General features: G+C 64.9%; 1 protein-coding gene and 1 non-coding gene across 2 annotated transcripts in view; both read right to left on the bottom strand.

The window, feature by feature from the left end:
• The window catches only part of AURKB (aurora kinase B), a 52,900-nt gene extending 38,020 nt beyond the window's left edge, over positions 1-14,880 (bottom strand). The window contains exon 1 of the mRNA XM_050933157.1: positions 14,797-14,880. The gene's annotated coding sequence lies outside the window, so the exon portion shown is untranslated. The remainder of the gene's footprint in view (positions 1-14,796) is intronic.
• A 1,887-nt stretch (positions 14,881-16,767) lies between these two features.
• LOC127039790 (U8 small nucleolar RNA) lies at positions 16,768-16,895 on the bottom strand. The gene has a single exon (XR_007771323.1). It is a non-coding gene; the product is annotated as a U8 small nucleolar RNA (small nucleolar RNA).
• Positions 16,896-19,394: the final 2,499 nt, after the last annotated feature.

Genomic DNA, 19,394 nt, shown 5'->3' with positions numbered 1-19,394 from the left:
CATCCCCATAACCCCCCAGCCCAGCACATCCCCATAACCCCCAGTCCCCATACACCCACCACTCTCACAGCCCCATAACCCCCCACCCCAGCCCCCATAACCCCCACATCCCCATAACCCCCCAGCCCAGCACATCCCCATAACCCCCAGTCCCCATACACCCACCACTCTCACAGCCCCATAACCCCCCACCCCCAGCCCCCCATAACCCCCACATCTCCATAACCCCCCAGCCCAGCACATCCCCATAACCCCCAGTCCCCCATACACCCACCACTCTCACAGCCCCATAACCCCCCACCCCAGCCCCCCATAACCCCCACATCTCCATAGCCCCCCAGCCCAGCACATCCCCATAACCCCCAGTCCCCCATACACCCACCACTCTCACAGCCCCATAACCCCCCACCCCAGCCCCCCATAACCCCCACCCCCGTAACCCCCCAGCCCAGCACATCCCCATAACCCCCAGGCCCCATACCACCACCACTCTCACAGCCCCATAACCACCCCCACCCCAGCCCCCCATAACCCCCACATCTCCATAACCCCCCAGCCCAGCACATCCCATAACCCCCCAGTCCCCATACACCCACCACTCTCACAGCCCCATAACCCCCACCCCCAGCCCCTCATAACCCCCACATCTCCATAAACCCCCCAGCCCCGCACATCCCCATAACCCCCAGTCCCCATAACCCCACCACTCTCACAGCCCCATGAACTCCCCCACCCCAGCCGCCTCATAACCCCCACATCTCCATAACCCCCCAGCCCAGCACATCCCCATAACCCCCAGTCCCCATAACCCCGACCACTCTCACAGGCCCCATAACCCTACCCACCCCAGCCCCCCCATAACCCCCACATCTCCATAACCCACCCCAGCCAGCACATCCCCATAACCCCCAGTCCCCATTACACCCACCAACTCCACACCAGCCCCCATAACCCCCCACCCCAGCCCCTCCAAATAACCCCCACCCCCCCAATAACCCTCCCCAGCCCCGCACATCCCCATAACCCCGCACGTCCCCAGTACACCCACCACTCCTCAACAGCACCATAACCCCCCACCCCCAAGGCCCCCATAACCCACACATCCCCATAAACCCCCCAGCCCAGCAAATCCCCATCAACCCCAGTCCCCCCATACACCCACCACTCTCCACAGCCCCATAACCCCCCACCCCCAGCCCCCCATAACCCCCACATCTCCATACCCCCCCAGCCCAGCACCTCCCCCTAACCCCCAGTCCCCATAACCCCCCACCCCAGCCCCCCATAACCCCCAGCCCAGCACATCCCCATAACCCCACAGTCCCCATACACCCACCACTCTCACAGCCCCATAAACCCCCACCTCCAGCCCCCATAACCCCCACATCTCCCATAACCCCCCAGCCCAGCACATCCCCATAAACCCCCAGTCCCCATACACCCACCACTCTCACAGCCCCATAAACCCCGCAGCCCCAGCCCCCCATAACCCCCACCCTCCATAACCCCCCCAGCCCAGCACATCCCCATAACCCCCAGTCCCCATACACCCACCACTCTCACAGCCCCATAACCCCCCCCACCCCAGCCCCCCATAACCCCCCACATCCCCATAACCCCCCAGCCCAGCACCAATCCCCATAACCCCCCAGTCCCCATAACCCCCACCACTCTCACAGCCCCATAACCCCCCACCCCCAGCCCCCATAACCCCCACATCCCCATAACCCCCAGTCCCCATACCCCCCCCACTCTCACAGCCCCATAACCCCCCACCCCCAGCCCCCCATAACCCCCACATCTCCATAAACCCCCCAGCCCAGCACATCCCCATAACCCCCAGTCCCCATACACCCACCACTCTCACAGCCCCATAACCCCTCACCCCCAGCCCCCCATAACCCCCACATCTCCATAACCCCCCCAGCCCAGCACATCCCCATAACCCCCCAGTCCCCCATACACCCACCACTCTCACAGCCCCATAACCCCCCCCCAGCCCCTCCATAACCCCCACATCTCCATAACCCCCCAGCCCAGCACATCCCCATAACCCCCAGTCCCCCATACACCCACCACTCTCACAGCCCCATAACCCCCCACCCCAGCCCCCCATAACCCCCACATCCCCATAACCCCCCAGCCCAGCACATCCCCATAACCCCCAGTCCCCATACACCCACCGCTCTCACAGCCCCATAACCCCCCCACCCCAGCCCCCCATAACCCCCACATCCCCATAACCCCCCCCAGCCCAGCACATCCCCATAACCCCCAGTCCCCATACACCCACCACTCTCACAGCCCCATAACCCCCCCACCCCCAGCCCCCCATAACCCCCACATCTCCATAACCCCCCCAGCCCAGCACATCCCCATAACCCCCAGTCCCCCATAACCCCACCACTCTCACAGCCCCATAACCCCCCCACCCCCAAGCCCCTCATAACCCCACAATCTCCATAACCCCCCCAGCCCCAGCCACATTCCCCATAACTCCCAGTCCCCATACACCCACCACTCTCACAGCCCCATAACCCCCCACCCCAGCCCCCCCATAACCCCCACATCCCCATAACCCCCCAGCCCAGCACATCCCCATAACTCCCAGTCCCCCATACACCCACCACTCTCACAGCCCCATAACCCCCCACCCCAGCCCCCCCATAACCCCCACCCCCCATAAACCACCCCAGCCCAGCACATCACCCATAACCCCCAGTCCCCATACACCCACCACTCCTCACAGCCCCATAACCCCCCACCCCCAGCCCCCCATAACCCCACAGCACCATAACCCCCCAGCCCAGCACATCCCCCAAACCCCCAGTCCCCATACACCCACCACTCTCACAGCCCCATAACCCCCTCACCCCCCAGCTCCCCCATTAACCCCCAGCCCCCTCCATAACCCCCCCAGCCCAGCACATCCCCATAACCCCCCAGCCCCCCCATAACCCCCCAGCCCAGCACATCCCCATAACCCCCAGTCCCCCATAACCCCACCACTCTCACAGCCCCATAACCCCTCACCCCCAGGCCCCCCATAACCCCCACATCCCCATAAACCCCCCAGCCCAGCACATCCCCATAACCCCCAGTCCCCCATAACCCCACCACTCTCACAGCCCCATAACCCCCCACCCCAGCCCCCATAACCCCCACATCTCCATAACCCCCCAGCCCAGCACATCCCCATAACCACCCAGTCCCCATACACCCACCACTCTCACAGCCCCATAACCCCCCACCCCAGCCCCCCCATAACCCCCACATCTCCATAACCCCCCAGCCCAGCACATCCCCATAACCCCCAGTCCCCCATACACCCACCACTCTCATCAGCCCCGTAACCCCCCAGCCCCCTGCCCCCCATAACCCCCACATCTCCATAACCCCCCAGCCCAGGCACATCCCCATAACCCCAATAGTCCCCATACACCCACCACTCTCACAGCCCCATAACCCCCCACCCCAGCCCCCCCATAACCCCCACATCTCCATAACCCCCCCAGCCCAGCACATCCCCATAACCCCCAGTCCCCATACACCCACCACTCTCACAGCCCCATAACCCCTCACCCCAGCCCCCCATAACCCCCACATCTCCATAACCCCCCAGCCCAGCACATCCCCATAACCCCCAGCCCCTCATAACCCCACCACTCTCACAGCCCCATAACCCCCCACCCCCAGCCCCTCATAACCCCCACATCTCCATAACCCCCCCAGCCCAGCACATCCCCATAACTCCCAGTCCCCCATACACCCACCACTCTCACAGCCCCATAACCCCCCACCCCAGCCCCCCATAACCCCCACATCCCCATAACCCCCCCAGCCCAGCACATCCCCATAACTCCCAGTCCCCATACACCCACCACTCTCACAGCCCCATAACCCCCCACCCCCAGCCCCCCCATAACCCCCACCCCCATAACCCCCCCAGCCCAGCACATCCCCATAACCACCAGTCCCCATACACCCACCACTCTTCACAGCCCCCCATAACCCTCCCACCCCCAGCCCCCCCATAACCCCACAGCACCATAACCCCCCCAGCCCAGCACATCCCAATAACCCCCAGTCCCCCATACACCCACCACTCTCACAGCCCCATAACCCCTCACCCCCAGCTCCCATAACCCCCAGCCCCCCATAACCCCCAGCCCAGCACATCCCCATAACCCCCAGACCCCCCATAACCCCCCAGCCCAGCACATCCCCATAACCCCCAGTCCCCCATAACCCCACCACTCTCACAGCCCCATAACCCCTCACCCCCAGCCCCCCATAACCCCCCACATCCCATAAACCCCCCAGCCCAGCACATTCCCATAACCCCCAGTCCCCATACACCCACCACTCTCACAGCCCCATAACCCCCCACCCCAGCCCCCATAACCCCCACATCTCCATAACCCCCCAGCCCAGCACATCCCCATAACCCCCAGTCCCCATACACCCACCACTCTCACAGCCCCATAACCCCCCACCCCAGCCCCCCATAACCCCCCACATCTCCATAACCCCCCAGCCCAGCACATCCCCATAACCCCCACATCCCCCATACACCCACCACTCTCACAGCCCCATAACCCCTCACCCCCAGCCCCCATAACCCCCAGCCCCCATAACCCCCCAGCCCAGCACATCCCCATAACCCCCAGCCCCCCATAACCCCCCAGCCCAGCACATCCCCATAACCCCCAGTCCCCATAACCCCACCACTCTCACAGCCCCATAACCCCTCACCCCCAGCCCCCATAGCCCCCACATCCCCATAACCCCCCAGCCCAGCACATCCCCATAACCCCCAGTCCCCATACACCCACCACTCTCACAGCCCCCATAACCCCCCACCCAGCCCCCATACACCCCCACATCCCCATAACCCCCCAGCCAGCACATCCCCATAACCCCAGTCCCCATACACCCACCACTCTCACAGCCCCAAAACCTCCCACCCCCAGCCCCCCATAACCCCCATGTCCCCCCAGCCCAGCACATCCCCATAAACCCCCAGTCCCCCATAACCCCACCACTCTCACAGCCCCATAACCCCCCACCCCAGACCCCCCCCATCAACCCCCACATCCCCATAACCCCCCCAGCCCAGCACATCCCCATAACTCCCAGTCCCCATACACCCACCACTCTCACAGCCCCATAACCCCCCACCCCAGCCCCCCCCATAACCCCCAACCCCCCATAACCCCCAGCCCCAGCACATCCCCATAACCCCCAGTCCCCATACACCCACCACTCTCACAGCCCCATAACCCCCACCCCAGCCCCCCATAACCCCACAGCACCATAACCCCCCAGACCAGCACATCCCCATACACCCCCAGTCCCCATACACCCACCACTCTCACCAGCCCATAACCCCTCACCCCCAGCTCCCCATAACCACCAGCCCAGCACATCCCCATAACCCCCAGCCCCCCATAACCCCCCAGCCCAGCACATCCCCATAACCCCCAGTCCCCCCATAACCCCACCACTCTCACAGCCCCATAACCCCTCACCCCCAGCCCCCCATAACCCCCACATCCCCATAACCCCCCCAGCCCAGCACATCCCCATAACCCCCAGTCCCCATACACCCACCACTCTCACAGCCCCATAACCCCCCACCCCAGCCCCCCATAACCCCCACATCTCCATAACCCCCCAAGCCCAGCACATCCCCATAACCCCCAGTCCCCATTAACACCCACCACTCTCACAGCCCCATAACCCCCGCACCCCAGCCCCCCATAACCCCCACATCTCCATAACCCCCCAGCCCAGCACATCCCCATAACCCCCAGTCCCCCATACACCCACCACTCTCACAGCTCCATAACCCCTCACCCCCAGCTCCCCATAACCCCCCAGCCCCCCATAACCCCCCAGCCCAGCACATCCCCATAACCCCCACCCCCCCCAAAACCCCCCAGCCCAGCACATCCCCATAACCCCCCAGTCCCCCATAACCCCACCACTCTCACAGCCCCATAACCCCTCACCCCCAGCCCCCACATAACCCCCACATCCCATAACCCCCCAGCCCAGCACATCCCCATAACCCCCAGTCCCCCATACACCCACCACTCTCACAGCCCCCATAACCCCCCACCCCAGCCCCATAACCCCCACATCCCCATAACCCCCCAGCCCAGCACATCCCCATAACCCCCAGTCCCCATACACCCACCACTCTCACAGCCCCATAACCCCCCCCCCCCCAGCCCCCCATAACCCCCACATCTCCATAACCCCCCCCAGCCCAGCACATCCCCATAACCCCCAGTCCCCCATACACCCACCACTCTCACAGCCCCATAAACCCCCCACCCCAGCCCCCCATAACCCCCACATCTCCATAGCCCCCCCAGCCCAGCACATCCCCATAACCCCCAGTCCCCCATACACCCACCACTCTCACAGCCCCATAACCCCCCACCCCCAGCCCCCCATAACCCCCACCCCCGTAACCCCCCCAGCCCAGCACATCCCCATAACCCCCAGTGCCCCATAACCCACCACTCTCACAGCCCCATAACCCCCCACCCCAGCCCCCCATAACCCCCACATCTCCATAACCCCCCAGCCCAGCACATCCCCATAACCCCCAGTCCCCATACACCCACCACTCTCACAGCCCCATAACCCCCCACCCCCAGCCCCTCATAACCCCCACATCTCCATAACCCCCCCCAGCCCAGCACATCCCCATAACCCCCAGTCCCCATAACCCCACCACTCTCACAGCCCCATGACTCCCCACCCCAGCCCCTCATAACCCCCACATCTCCCATAACCCCCCCAGCCCAGCACATCCCCAAACCCCCCAGCCCCCCATAACCCCCACCACTCTCACAGCCCCATAACCCCCCCACCCCAGCCCCCCCATAACCCCCACATCTCCATAACCCCCCAGCCCCAGCACATCCCCCATAACCCCCAGTCCCCACTACACCACAACACTCACACAGCCCCATAACCCCCCACACCCCCACCCCCCCATAACCCCCACCCCCCATAACCCCCCCAGCCCAGCACATCCCCATAACCCCCAGTCCCCATACACCCACCACTCTCACAGCCCCATAACCCCCCACCCCCAGCCCCCATAACCCCCACATCCCCATAACCCCCCCAGCCCAGCACATCCCCATAACCCCCAGTCCCCCATACACCCACCACTCTCACAGCCCCATAACCCCCCACCCCCAGCCCCCCATAACCCCACATCTCCATAACCCCCCCCAGCCCAGCACATCCCCATAACCCCCAGGCCCCCATAACCCCCCAGCCCAGCACATCCCCATAACCCCCAGTCCCCATACACCCACCACTCTCACAGCCCCATAACCCCCCACTCCAGCCCCCATAACCCCCACATCTCCATAACCCCCCAGCCCAGCACATCCCCATAACCCCCCAGTCCCCATACACCACCACTCTCACAGCCCCCATAACCCCGCAGCCCCAGCCCCCCATAACCCCCACCCCCCATAGAACCCCCCCAGCCAGCCCAGCCACATCCCCATAACCCCCAGTCCCCATACACCCACCACTCTCACAGCCCCATAACCCCCCACCCCCAGCCCCCCCATAACCCCCACATCCCCCAAAACCCCCCAGCCCAGCACATCCCCATAACCCCCAGTCCCCATACACCCACCACTCTCACAGCCCCATAAACCCCCCCCCCCCCCCCCCCCATAACCCCCACATCTCCATAACCCCCCAGCCCAGCACATCCCCATAACCCCCAGTCCCCCATACACCCCACCACTCTCACGGCCCCATAACCCTCCCACCCCCAGCCCCCCAAAAACCCCCACATCCCCATAACCCCCAGCCCAGCACATCCCCATAACCCCCCGTCCCCATACACCCACCACTCTCCCAGCCCCCATAACCCCCCACCCCCAGCCCACCCCATAACCCCCACATTCTCCATAACCCCCCACCCCCAGCAATCCCCATAACCCCCAGTCCCCATACACCCACCACTCTCACAGCCCCATAACCCCCCACCCCAGCCCCCCATAACCCCCACATCCCCATAACCCCCCCAGCCCAGCACATCCCCATAACCCCCAGTCCCCATACACCCACCACTCTCACAGCCCCATAACCCCCCACCCCCAGCCCCCCATAACCCCCACATCTCCATAACCCCCCCCAGCCCAGCACATCCCCATAACCCCCAGTCCCCATACACCCACCACTCTCACAGCCCCATAACCCCCCCACCCCAGCCCCCCATAACCCCCACATCTCTATAACCCCCCCAGCCCAGCACATCCCCATAACCCCCAGTCCCCATAACCCCACCACTCTCACAGCCCCATAACCCCTCACCCCCAGCCCCCCATAACCCCCACATCTCCATAACCCCCCCAGCCCAGCACATCCCCATAACCCCCAGCCCATCATAACCCCACCACTCTCACAGCCCCATAACCCCCCACCCCCAGCCCCTCATAACCCCCCACATCTCCATAACCCCCCCAGCCCAGCACATCCCCATAACTCCCAGTCCCCATACACCCACCACTCTCACAGCCCCATAACCCCCCACCCCAGCCCCCCATAACCCCCACATCCCCTTAACCCCCCCAGCCCAGCACATCCCCATAACTCCCAGTCCCCATACACCCACCACTCTCACAGCCCCATAACCCCCCACCCCAGCCCCCCATAACCCCCACCCCCCCATAACCCCCCAGCCCAGCACATCCCCATAACCCCCCAGTCCCCATACACCCACCACTCTCACAGCCCCATAACCCCCCACCCCAGCCCCCCATAACCCCACAGCACCATAACCCCCCAGCCCAGCACATCCCCATAACCCCCAGTCCCCATACACCCACCACTCTCACAGCCCCATAACCCCTCACCCCCAGCTCCCCATAACCCCCAGCCCCCCCATAACCCCCCAGCCCAGCACATCCCCATAACCCCCAGCCCCCCATAACCCCCCAGCCCAGCACATCCCCATAACCCCCAGTCCCCCATAACCCCACCACTCTCACAGCCCCATAACCCCTCACCCCCAGCCCCCCATAACCCCCACATCCCCATAACCCCCCAGCCCAGCACATCCCCATAACCCCCAGTCCCCATACACCCACCACTCTCACAGCCCCATAACCCCCCCACCCCAGCCCCCATAACCCCCACATCTCCATAACCCCCCAGCCCAGCACATCCCCATAACCCCCAGTCCCCATACACCCACCACTCTCACAGCCCCATAACCCCCCACCCCCAGCCCCCCCATAACCCCCACATCTCCATAACCCCCCAGCCCAGCACATCCCCATAACCCCCAGTCCCCCATACACCCACCACTCTCACAGCCCCATAACCCCTCACCCCCAGCTCCCCATAACCCCCAGCCCCCCATAACCCCCCAGCCCAGCACATCCCCATAACCCCCAGCCCCCCATAACCCCCCAGCCCAGCACATCCCCATAACCCCCAGTCCCCCATAACCCCACCACTCTCACAGCCCCATAACCCCTCACCCCCAGCCCCCCCATAACCCCCACATCCCCATAAACCCCCAGCCCAGCACATCCCCATAACCCCCAGTCCCCCATACACCCACCACTCTCACAGCCCCATAACCCCCCCACCCCAGCCCCCATAACCCCCACATCCCCATAACCCCCCAGCCCAGCACATCCCCATAACCCCCAGTCCCCATACACCCACCACTCTCACAGCCCCAAACCTCCCACCCCAGCCCCCCATAACCACCTATCCCCCCCAGCCCAGCACATCCCCATAACCCCCAGTCCCCCATAACCCCACCACTCTCACAGCCCCATAACCCCCCACCCCAGCCCCCCATAACCCCCACATCCCCATAACCCCCAGTCCCCATACACCCACCACTCTCACAGCCCCATAACCCCCCACCCCCAGCCCCCCATAACCCCCACCCCCCATAACCCCCCAGCCCAGCACATCCCCATAACCCCCCAGTCCCCATACACCCACCACTCTCACAGCCCCATAACCCCCCACCCCAGCCCCCCATAACCCCACAGCACCATAACCCCCCAGCCCAGCACATCCCCATAACCCCCAGTCCCCATACACCCACCACTCTCACAGCCCCATAACCCCTCACCCCCAGCTCCCCATAACCCCCAGCCCCCCATAACCCCCCAGCCCAGCACATCCCCATAACCCCCAGCCCCCCATAACCCCCCAGCCCAGCACATCCCCATAACCCCCAGTCCCCATAACCCCACCACTCTCACAGCCCCATAACCCCTCACCCCAGCCCCCCATAACCCCCACATCCCCATAACCCCCCAGCCCAGCACATCCCCATAACCCCCAGTCCCCATACACCCACCACTCTCACAGCCCCATAACCCCCCACCCCAGCCCCCCATAACCCCCCACATCTCCATAACCCCCCAGCCCAGCACATCCCCATAACCCCCAGTCCCCATACACCCACCACTCTCACAGCCCCATAACCCCCCACCCCAGCCCCCCATAACCCCCACATCTCCATAACCCCCCAGCCCCAGCACATCCCCATAACCCCCAGTCCCCCATACACCCACCACTCTCACAGCCCCATAACCCCCTCACCCCCAGCTCCCCATAACCCCCAGCCCCCCATAACCCCCCAGCCCAGCACATCCCCATAACCCCCAGCCCCCATAACCCCCCAGCCCAGCACATCCCCATAAACCCCCCAGTCCCCCATAACCCACACCACTCTCACAGCCCCATAACCCCTCACCCCCAGCCCCCCATAACCCCCACATCCCCATAACCCCCCGTCCCCATACACCCACCACTCTCACAGCCCCATAACCCCCCACCCCAGCCCCCATAACCCCCACATCCCCATAACCCCCCAGCCCAGCACATCCCCATAACCCCCAGTCCCCATACACCCACACTCTCACAGCCCCATAACCCCCCACCCCCAGCCCCCCCATAACCCCCACATCTCCATAACCCCCCAGCCCAGCACATCCCCATAACCCCCAGTCCCCCATACACCCACCACTCTCACAGCCCCATAACCCCCCACCCCAGCCCCCCATAACCCCCACATCTCCATAGCCCCCCAGCCCAGCACATCCCCATAACCCCCAGTCCCCCATACACCCACCACTCTCACAGCCCCATAACCCCCCACCCCAGCCCCCATAACCCCCCCCCCCCCAACCCCCCCAGCCCAGCACATCCCCATAACCCCCAGTCCCCATACACCCACCACTCTCACAGCCCCATAACCCCCCACCCCAGCCCCCCCATAACCCCCACATCTCCATAACCCCCCAGCCCAGCACATCCCATAACCCCAGTCCCCATACACCCACCACTCTCACAGCCCCCATAACCCCCCACCCCCAGCCCCTCATAACCCCCACATCTCCATAACCCCCCCAGCCCAGCACATCCCCATAACCCCCAGTCCCCATAACCCCACCACTCTCACAGCCCCATGACTCCCCACCCCAGCCCCTCATAACCCCCACATCTCCATAACCCCCCAGCCCAGCACATCCCCATAACCCCCAGTCCCCCATAACCCCACCACTCTCACAGCCCCATAACCCCCCACCCCAGCCCCCCATAACCCCCACATCTCCATAACCCCCCAGCCCAGCACATCCCCATAACCCCCAGTCCCCATACACCCACCACTCACACAGCCCCATAACCCCCCACCCCCAGCCCCCCATAACCCCCACCCCCCATAACCCCCCCAGCCCAGCACATCCCCATAACCCCCAGTCCCCATACACCCACCACTCTCACAGCCCCATAACCCCCCACCCCCAGCCCCCCATAACCCCCACATCCCCATAACCCCCCAGCCCAGCACATCCCCATAACCCCCAGTCCCCCATACACCCACCACTCTCACAGCCCCATAACCCCCCACCCCCAGCCCCCCATAACCCCACATCTCCATAACCCCCCCAGCCCAGCACATCCCCATAACCCCCAGTCCCCCATAACCCCCAGGCCCCCATAACCCCCCGGCCCAGCACATCCCCATAACCCCCAGTCCCCATACACCCACCACTCTCACAGCCCCATAACCCCCCCACTCCAGCCCCCATAACCCCCACATCTCCATAACCCCCCAGCCCAGCACATCCCCATAACCCCCAGTCCCCATACACCCACCACTCTCACAGCCCCATAACCCCGCAGCCCCAGCCCCCCATAACCCCCACCCCCCATAACCCCCCCAGCCCAGCACATCCCCATAACCCCCAGTCCCCATACACCCACCACTCTCACAGCCCCATAACCCCCCACCCCAGCCCCCCATAACCCCCACATCCCCATAACCCCCCAGCCCAGCACATCCCCATAACCCCCAGTCCCCATAACCCCACCACTCTCACAGCCCCATAACCCCCCACCCCCAGCCCCCATAACCCCCACATCTCCATAACCCCCCAGCCCAGCACATCCCCATAACCCCCAGTCCCCATACACCCACCACTCTCACAGCCCCATAACCTCCCACCCCCAGCCCCCCATAACCCCCACATCCCCATAACCCCCCCAGCCCAGCACATCCCCATAACCCCCAGTCCCCATACACCCACCACTCTCACAGCCCCATAACCCCCCCACCCCAGCCCCCCATAACCCCCACCCCCCATAACCCCCCCAGCCCAGCACATCCCCATAACCCCCAGTCCCCATACACCCACCACTCTCACAGCCCCATAACCCCCCACCCCAGCCCCCCATAACCCCCACATCTCCATAGCCCCCCAGCCCAGCACATCCCCATAACCCCCAGTCCCCATACACCCACCACTCTCACAGCCCCATAACCCCCCCACCCCAGCCCCCCATAACCCCCACCCCCCATAACCCCCCCAGCCCAGCACATCCCCATAACCCCCAGTCCCCATACACCCACCACTCTCACAGCCCCATAACCCCCCACCCCAGCCCCCCATAACCCCCACATCTCCATAACCCCCCCAGCCCAGCACATCCCCATAACCCCCAGTCCCCATACACCCACCACTCTCACAGCCCCATAACCCCCCACCCCAGCCCCCCATAACCCCCACATCTCCATAACCCCCCAGCCCAGCACATCCCCATAACCCCCAGTCCCCATACACCCACCACTCTCACAGCCCCATAACCCCCCAGCCCCCCATAACCCCCACATCTCCATAACCCCCCAGCCCAGCACATCCCCATAACCCCCAGTCCCAATACACCCACCACTCTCACAGCCCCATAACCCCCCACCCCAGCCCCCCATAACCCCCACATCCCCATAACCCCCCCAGCCCAGCACATCCCCATAACCCCCAGTCCCCCATACACCCACCACTCTCACAGCCCCATAACCCCCACATCCCCATAGCCCCCCCAGCCCAGCCCCCCATAACCCCCACATCCCCATAACCCCCAGTCCCCATACACCCACCACTCTCACAGCCCCATAACCCCCCACCCCAGCCCCCCCATAACCCCCACATCTCCATAACCCCCCAGCCCAGCACATCCCCATAACCCCCAGTCCCCATACACCCACCACTCTCACAGCCCCATAACCCCCCACCCCCAGCCCCCCATAACCCCCAGTCCCCATAACCCCCAGCCCAGCACATCCCCATAACCCCCAGTCCCCATAACCCCACCACTCTCACAGCCCCATAACCCCCCACCCCCAGCCCCCCATAACCCCCACATCTCCATAACCCCCCCAGCCCAGCACATCCCCATAACCCCCAGTCCCCCATAACCCCACCACTCTCACAGCCCCATAACCCCCCACCCCAGCCCCCCATAACCCCCACATCTCCATAACCCCCCCAGCCCAGCACATCCCCATAACCCCCAGTCCCCCATAACCCCACCACTCTCACAGCCCCATAACCCCTCACCCCCAGCCCCCCATAACCCCACAGCACCATAACCCCCCCAGCCCAGCACATCCCCATAACCCCCAGTCCCCCATACACCCACCACTCTCACAGCCCCATAACCCCTCACCCCCAGCCCCCCATAACCCCCACATCTCCATAACCCCCCCAGCCCAGCACATCCCCATAACCCCCAGTCCCCCATAACCCCACCACGCTCACAGCCCCATAACCCCCACATCTCCATAACCCCCCAGCCCAGCACATCCCCATAACCCCCAGTCCCCCATACACCCACCACTCTCACAGCCCCATAACCCCCCACCCCAGCCCCCCATAACCCCCCCATCTCCATAACCCCCCAGCCCAGCCCCCCATAACCCCCAGTCCCCCATACACCCACCACTCTCACAGCCCCATAACCCCCCACCCCAGCCCCCCATAACCCCCACATCTCCATAGCCCCCCAGCCCAGCACATCCCCATAACCCCCAGTCCCCCATACACCCACCACTCTCACAGCCCCATAACCCCCCACCCCAGCCCCCCATAACCCCCACCCCCGTAACCCCCCCAGCCCAGCACATCCCCATAACCCCCAGTCCCCATACACCCACCACTCTCACAGCCCCATAACCCCCCACCCCAGCCCCCCATAACCCCCACATCTCCATAACCCCCCCAGCCCAGCACATCCCCATAAACCCCAGTCCCCATAACCCCACCACTCTCACAGCCCCATAACCCCCCACCCCAGCCCCCCATAACCCCCACATCTCCATAACCCCCCCAGCCCAGCACATCCCCATAAACCCCAGTCCCCATAACCCCACCACTCTCACAGCCCCATAACCCCTCACCCCCAGCCCCCCATAACCCCCCCCCCGCCGTTGCCTACCCGGGGCTCGCGCGCTCCGTTGGCTCTGCCGAGCCGGCCTCCCGCGGGCGCTGACAGGCCGCGCGCTCCGAGGGCACCAGCCAATCGCGGAGACCGGCGGCGCCCAGCCCCAGCGGAGCGGCCAATCAGAGGCCTGGACTTGCGGTTCAAAACCGCTCCCGGCAGCTCATTGGGCAGTCAGGCCAAGGGAGGGCGGGTCGTCTGTTGCAACGTCACTGGGGAGCGGGCGGGCTCGTGCCGGCGCCGTTAAGATTAACGGAAGGGAATAAGGAGGTTCCTGTCAATCACTCTGGTTCCCGGCCAATCAGAGCAGGGAGGCGTGGCGCCCCCGCCATTTTGTGCCTCTACCCGGGAACAGAGGGCGGTGTCCAGCCAATCACGAGAGCAGAGGCAGACTCCAGCCAATCACGGAAGGGGGGAGGGCAGCCAACTAGTGGAGGGAGGTGCCCAGCTTCGCGGGGATGATGACGGGCACCTCCCTCAGCCAATGAGAGGGAAGAGATGTCATCAAAAGGGAGCATGAAAAAAAAGGAGCCGGCCAATCACTGGGAAGAGAGAGAACAAGGGGCAAGGCCCAGCCAATCAGAAGGAAGCCAGCGGGCTGCATCCAGCCAATCCCAGGGAAGAGCTGTTGCGAACTCCCAGCCAATCAGAGCAGCAAGGCTGGAGCTGGAGCCCCTCACCCTGGCCCCAGGGCATGCGGGGCTGGGCTGGGAGCCAGGGGGCCCAGGGGCAGCTGGCGCACGGGGCTGCGTCCCTGGCCGGCGTGGGTCATAGCCAGCGGCTGGCCCTGTGGCGCCCAGCTTACGCCCACATCCAGTGGCAAGGAGTTCCGCAGGTTAACGTGTGCTTGCTGCAAATGTGCATCGACTGTCATTCACCTCGATTGCGAGTGACAGGGTGACTGTAACGTGGTCCCCCACTGGGGCAGGGGGCTAGCGTGTGACTGTAACGTTATAACGTGTGCACTGGCATAGACTGTGATCCTATCCTCATTGCAACAGGCTAATTACAGCGTTGTCCCTCACCACTGCAAGCCGGTAGATTGTGACTGTATCTTTCCAATGTTGTCCCCCGCTATTGCAAGCCGGTAGGTTGTGACTGTAATTTTACAACGTTGTCCCCTGCTATTGCAAACAGGTAGGTTGTGACTGTAACTTTACAATGTTGTCCCCCCCATTGCAAGCCGGTAGGTTGTGACTGTAATTTTACAACGTTGTCCCCTGCTATTGCAAGCAGGTAGGTTGTGACTGTAACTTTACAATGTTGTCCCCTGCTATTGCAAGCAGGTAGGTTGTGACTGTAATTTTACAGTGTTGTCCCCCATTATTGCAAGCAGGTAGGTTGCGACTGTAACTTTACAATGTTGTCCCCCGCTATTGCAAGCAGGTAGGTTGTGACTGTAATTTTACAACGTTGTCCCCTGCTATTGCAAGCAGGTAGGTTGTGACTGTAACTTTACAATGTTGTCCCACGCTGTTGCAAGCCGGTAGGTTGTGACTGTAATTTTACAATGTTGTCCCCCGCTATTGCAAGCAGGTAGGTTGTGACTGTAATTTTACAATGTTGTCCCCCGCTATTACAAGCAGGTAGGTTGCGACTGTAACTTTACAATGTTGTCCCCCGCTATTGCAAGCAGGTAGGTTGTGACTGTAATTTTACAATGTTGTCCCCCCCATTGCAAGCGGGTAGGGTGTTACTGTAATTATTACAACGTTGTCCCCCCACTATTGCAAAAGAATAGGTTCTGACTGTAGCCGTGCCCGCCGCCATTGCAAAGAAGTCAGTTGTGAGTGCAACGTTATAACGTTGTCCTGCAGGGGAACAGACTGTTCCTGTGACATTACAACAACAAGCAGACACAACTGCACAACTTAACAACACACCCCACCCCGAGCCGCTCGGAGGACCCGCCGGGCCCCCGTCCCAGCGGCCCCCACACCCCGCCACCCGGCGGGGCCGCCAGCGAGGTTCAGACAGGAGCGAGCCGCGGTGTTGCGGACCGCGGCCGCGGAGACTCTAATCAGGTCTCATGCGCTCTCCGATCATCATGTGCTGCCCCCCGCAGGGGAACAGGTAAGGATGTACCTCACTGACGATACACCGCGCCTCCCGCCGCCGGGACCCAGCGCCCGCCCACGGCTGGCCAGCTCAGGGTGAGCGCCGCAATCCCGCCTTGGGAGACACCCCCCCGCCCCATCGCTGGTCCTGCGGAGCCCTCCCCCGCCCCGAGGGGCTCCCGTGGGGCCCCGGATGGCAAAAGGCTGCGCATTACCGGCCCCGTTCTTTCCTCCCACAATGCCCCACGGCGCATATTTGCATATGCCAGGCTGTAGCGCTCGTATGTCTCAGGAAAGAGGGGCGTGTGGTTTGTTTTGTAGCAGCGGTGTCAGGGCTGTGACCGTAGCTACCCAAAGAGACAGGCAAGCAGATTTGCAGTTGAGAGAGAGAGAGAGAGAGAGAGAGAGAGAGAGAGAGAGAGAGAGTGTGTGTGTGTGTGTGTGTGTGTGTGTGTGTGTGTGTGTGTGTGTGTGTGTTTTGACCCCCCCCCAATTGTGGTCGTTCTGCACGGACGGGTTTCCAGCCCCCCACAATTTCCATGGGGCTCTGGAGCAGTGGCAGAGCCGCCCCTCCCCCAGTCTCTGGCCTCGTTGCTGGTGGGGGGCAGGTCTGAACCAGGACACTCATGTCACACCGGGTACCGGGCTGCAGTAGCTGTGGGCCCAGGGAGCTGCTCTTGTGCCCCCATGTGTGTTGTGGGGGGGGGGGCAGTGTGAGCATTGGCCCTTTAACTGCAAGCGCGGGGGGGGGTGTAACACCAACTGTTTCTCTGCACAGCTGGCTGGGCGTCAGAGTGACAGGCAGGGCCTCACACCGCCCCACTGCACGTCACTGTTCGTTAACGTTGGCACGGGGCATTCGTCCCGCCGGGCGCTGCCCAGACCCCCAGCCGAGACTGGGCCCCGTCGCGCCGGGCGCTGCCCAGACCCCCCGACCGAGACTGGGCCCCGTCGCGCCGGGCGCTGCCCAGACCCCCCGACCGAGACTGGAGCCCCATCGCGCCGGGCGCTGCCCAGACCCCCCTGAGACTGGGCCCCGTCGCGCCGGGCGCTGCCCAGACCCCTGACCGAGACTGGGCCCCGTCGCGCCGGGCGCTGCCGAGACCCCCAACCGAGACTGGGGCCCCATCGCGCCGGGCACTGCCCAGACCCCCCGACCGAGACTGGAGCCCCATCGCGCCGGGCGCTGCCCAGACCCCCCTGAGACTGGGCCCCGTCGCGCCGGGCGCTGCCCAGACCCCTGACCGAGACTGGGCCCCGTCGCGCCGGGCGCTGCCGAGACCCCCAACCGAGACTGGGGCCCCGTCGCGCCGGGCGCTGCCCAGACCCCTGACCGAGACTGGGCCCCGTCGCGCCGGGCGCTGCCCAGACCCCCTGACCAAGACTGGGCCCCGTCGCGCCGGGCACTGCCCAGACCCCTGACCGAGACTGGGCCCCGTCGCGCCGGGCGCTGCCCAGACCCCCCTGAGACTGGGACCCCGTCGCGCCGGGCGCTGCCCAGACCCCTGACCAAGACTGGGCCCCGTCGCGCCGGGCGCGGCCCAGACCCCTGACCGAGACTGGGCCCCGTCGCGCCGGGCGCTGCCCAGACCCCTGACCGAGACTGGGACCCCGTCGCGCCGGGCGCTGCCGAGACCCCCAACCGAGACTGGGGCCCCATCGCGCCGGGCACTGCCCAGACCCCCCGACCGAGACTGGAGCCCCATCGCGCCGAGCGCAGCCCAGACCCCCCTGAGACTGGGCCCCGTCGCGCCGGGCGCTGCCCAGACCCCCTGAGACTGGGCCCCGTCGCGCCGGGCGCTGCCCAGACCCCCTGACCGAGACTGGGCCCCGTCGCGCCGGGCACTGCCCAGACCCCTGACCGAGACTGGGCCCCCATCGCGCCGGGCGCTGCCCAGACCCCCTGACCGAGACTGGGCCCCGTCGCGCCGGGCGCTGCCCAGACCCCTGACCGAGACTGGGACCCCGTCGCGCCGGGCGCTGCCCAGACCCCCCTGAGACTGGGACCCCGTCGCGCCGGGCGCTGGCCAGACCCCCCTGAGACTGGGCCCCCGTCGCGCCGGGCGCTCCCCAGACCCCCTGAGTCTGGGACCCCGTCGCGCCGGGAGCTGCCCAGACCCCCCGACCGAGACTGGGCCCCATCGCGCCGGGCGCTGCCCAGACCCCTGAGACTGGGACCCCGTCGCGCCAGGCGCTGCCCAGACCCCCCGACCGAGACTGGGGCCCCGTCGCGCCGGGCGCTGCCCAGACCCCCGACCGAGACTGGGGCCCCGTCGCGCCGGGCGCGGCCCAGACCCCCGACCGAGACTGGGGCCCGTCGCGCCGGGCGCTGCCCAGACCCCCGACCGAGACTGGGGCCCTGTCGCGCCGGGCGCGGCCCAGACCCCCGACCGAGACTGGGGCCCGTCGCGCCGGGCGCGGCCCAGACCCCCGACCGAGACTGGGGCCCCGTCGCGCCGGGCGCTGCCCAGACCCCTGACCGACACTGGGGCCCCGTCGCGCCGGGCGCTGGCCAGACCCCCGACTGAGACTGGGGCC

The sequence above is a fragment of the Gopherus flavomarginatus genome, chromosome 23 (assembly GCF_025201925.1).
Source record: "Gopherus flavomarginatus isolate rGopFla2 chromosome 23, rGopFla2.mat.asm, whole genome shotgun sequence".
NCBI lineage: Eukaryota > Metazoa > Chordata > Testudines > Testudinidae > Gopherus > Gopherus flavomarginatus.
The sequence above is the reverse complement of the archived record's forward strand: the minus strand, read 5'-3'. Positions and strand labels throughout refer to the sequence as shown.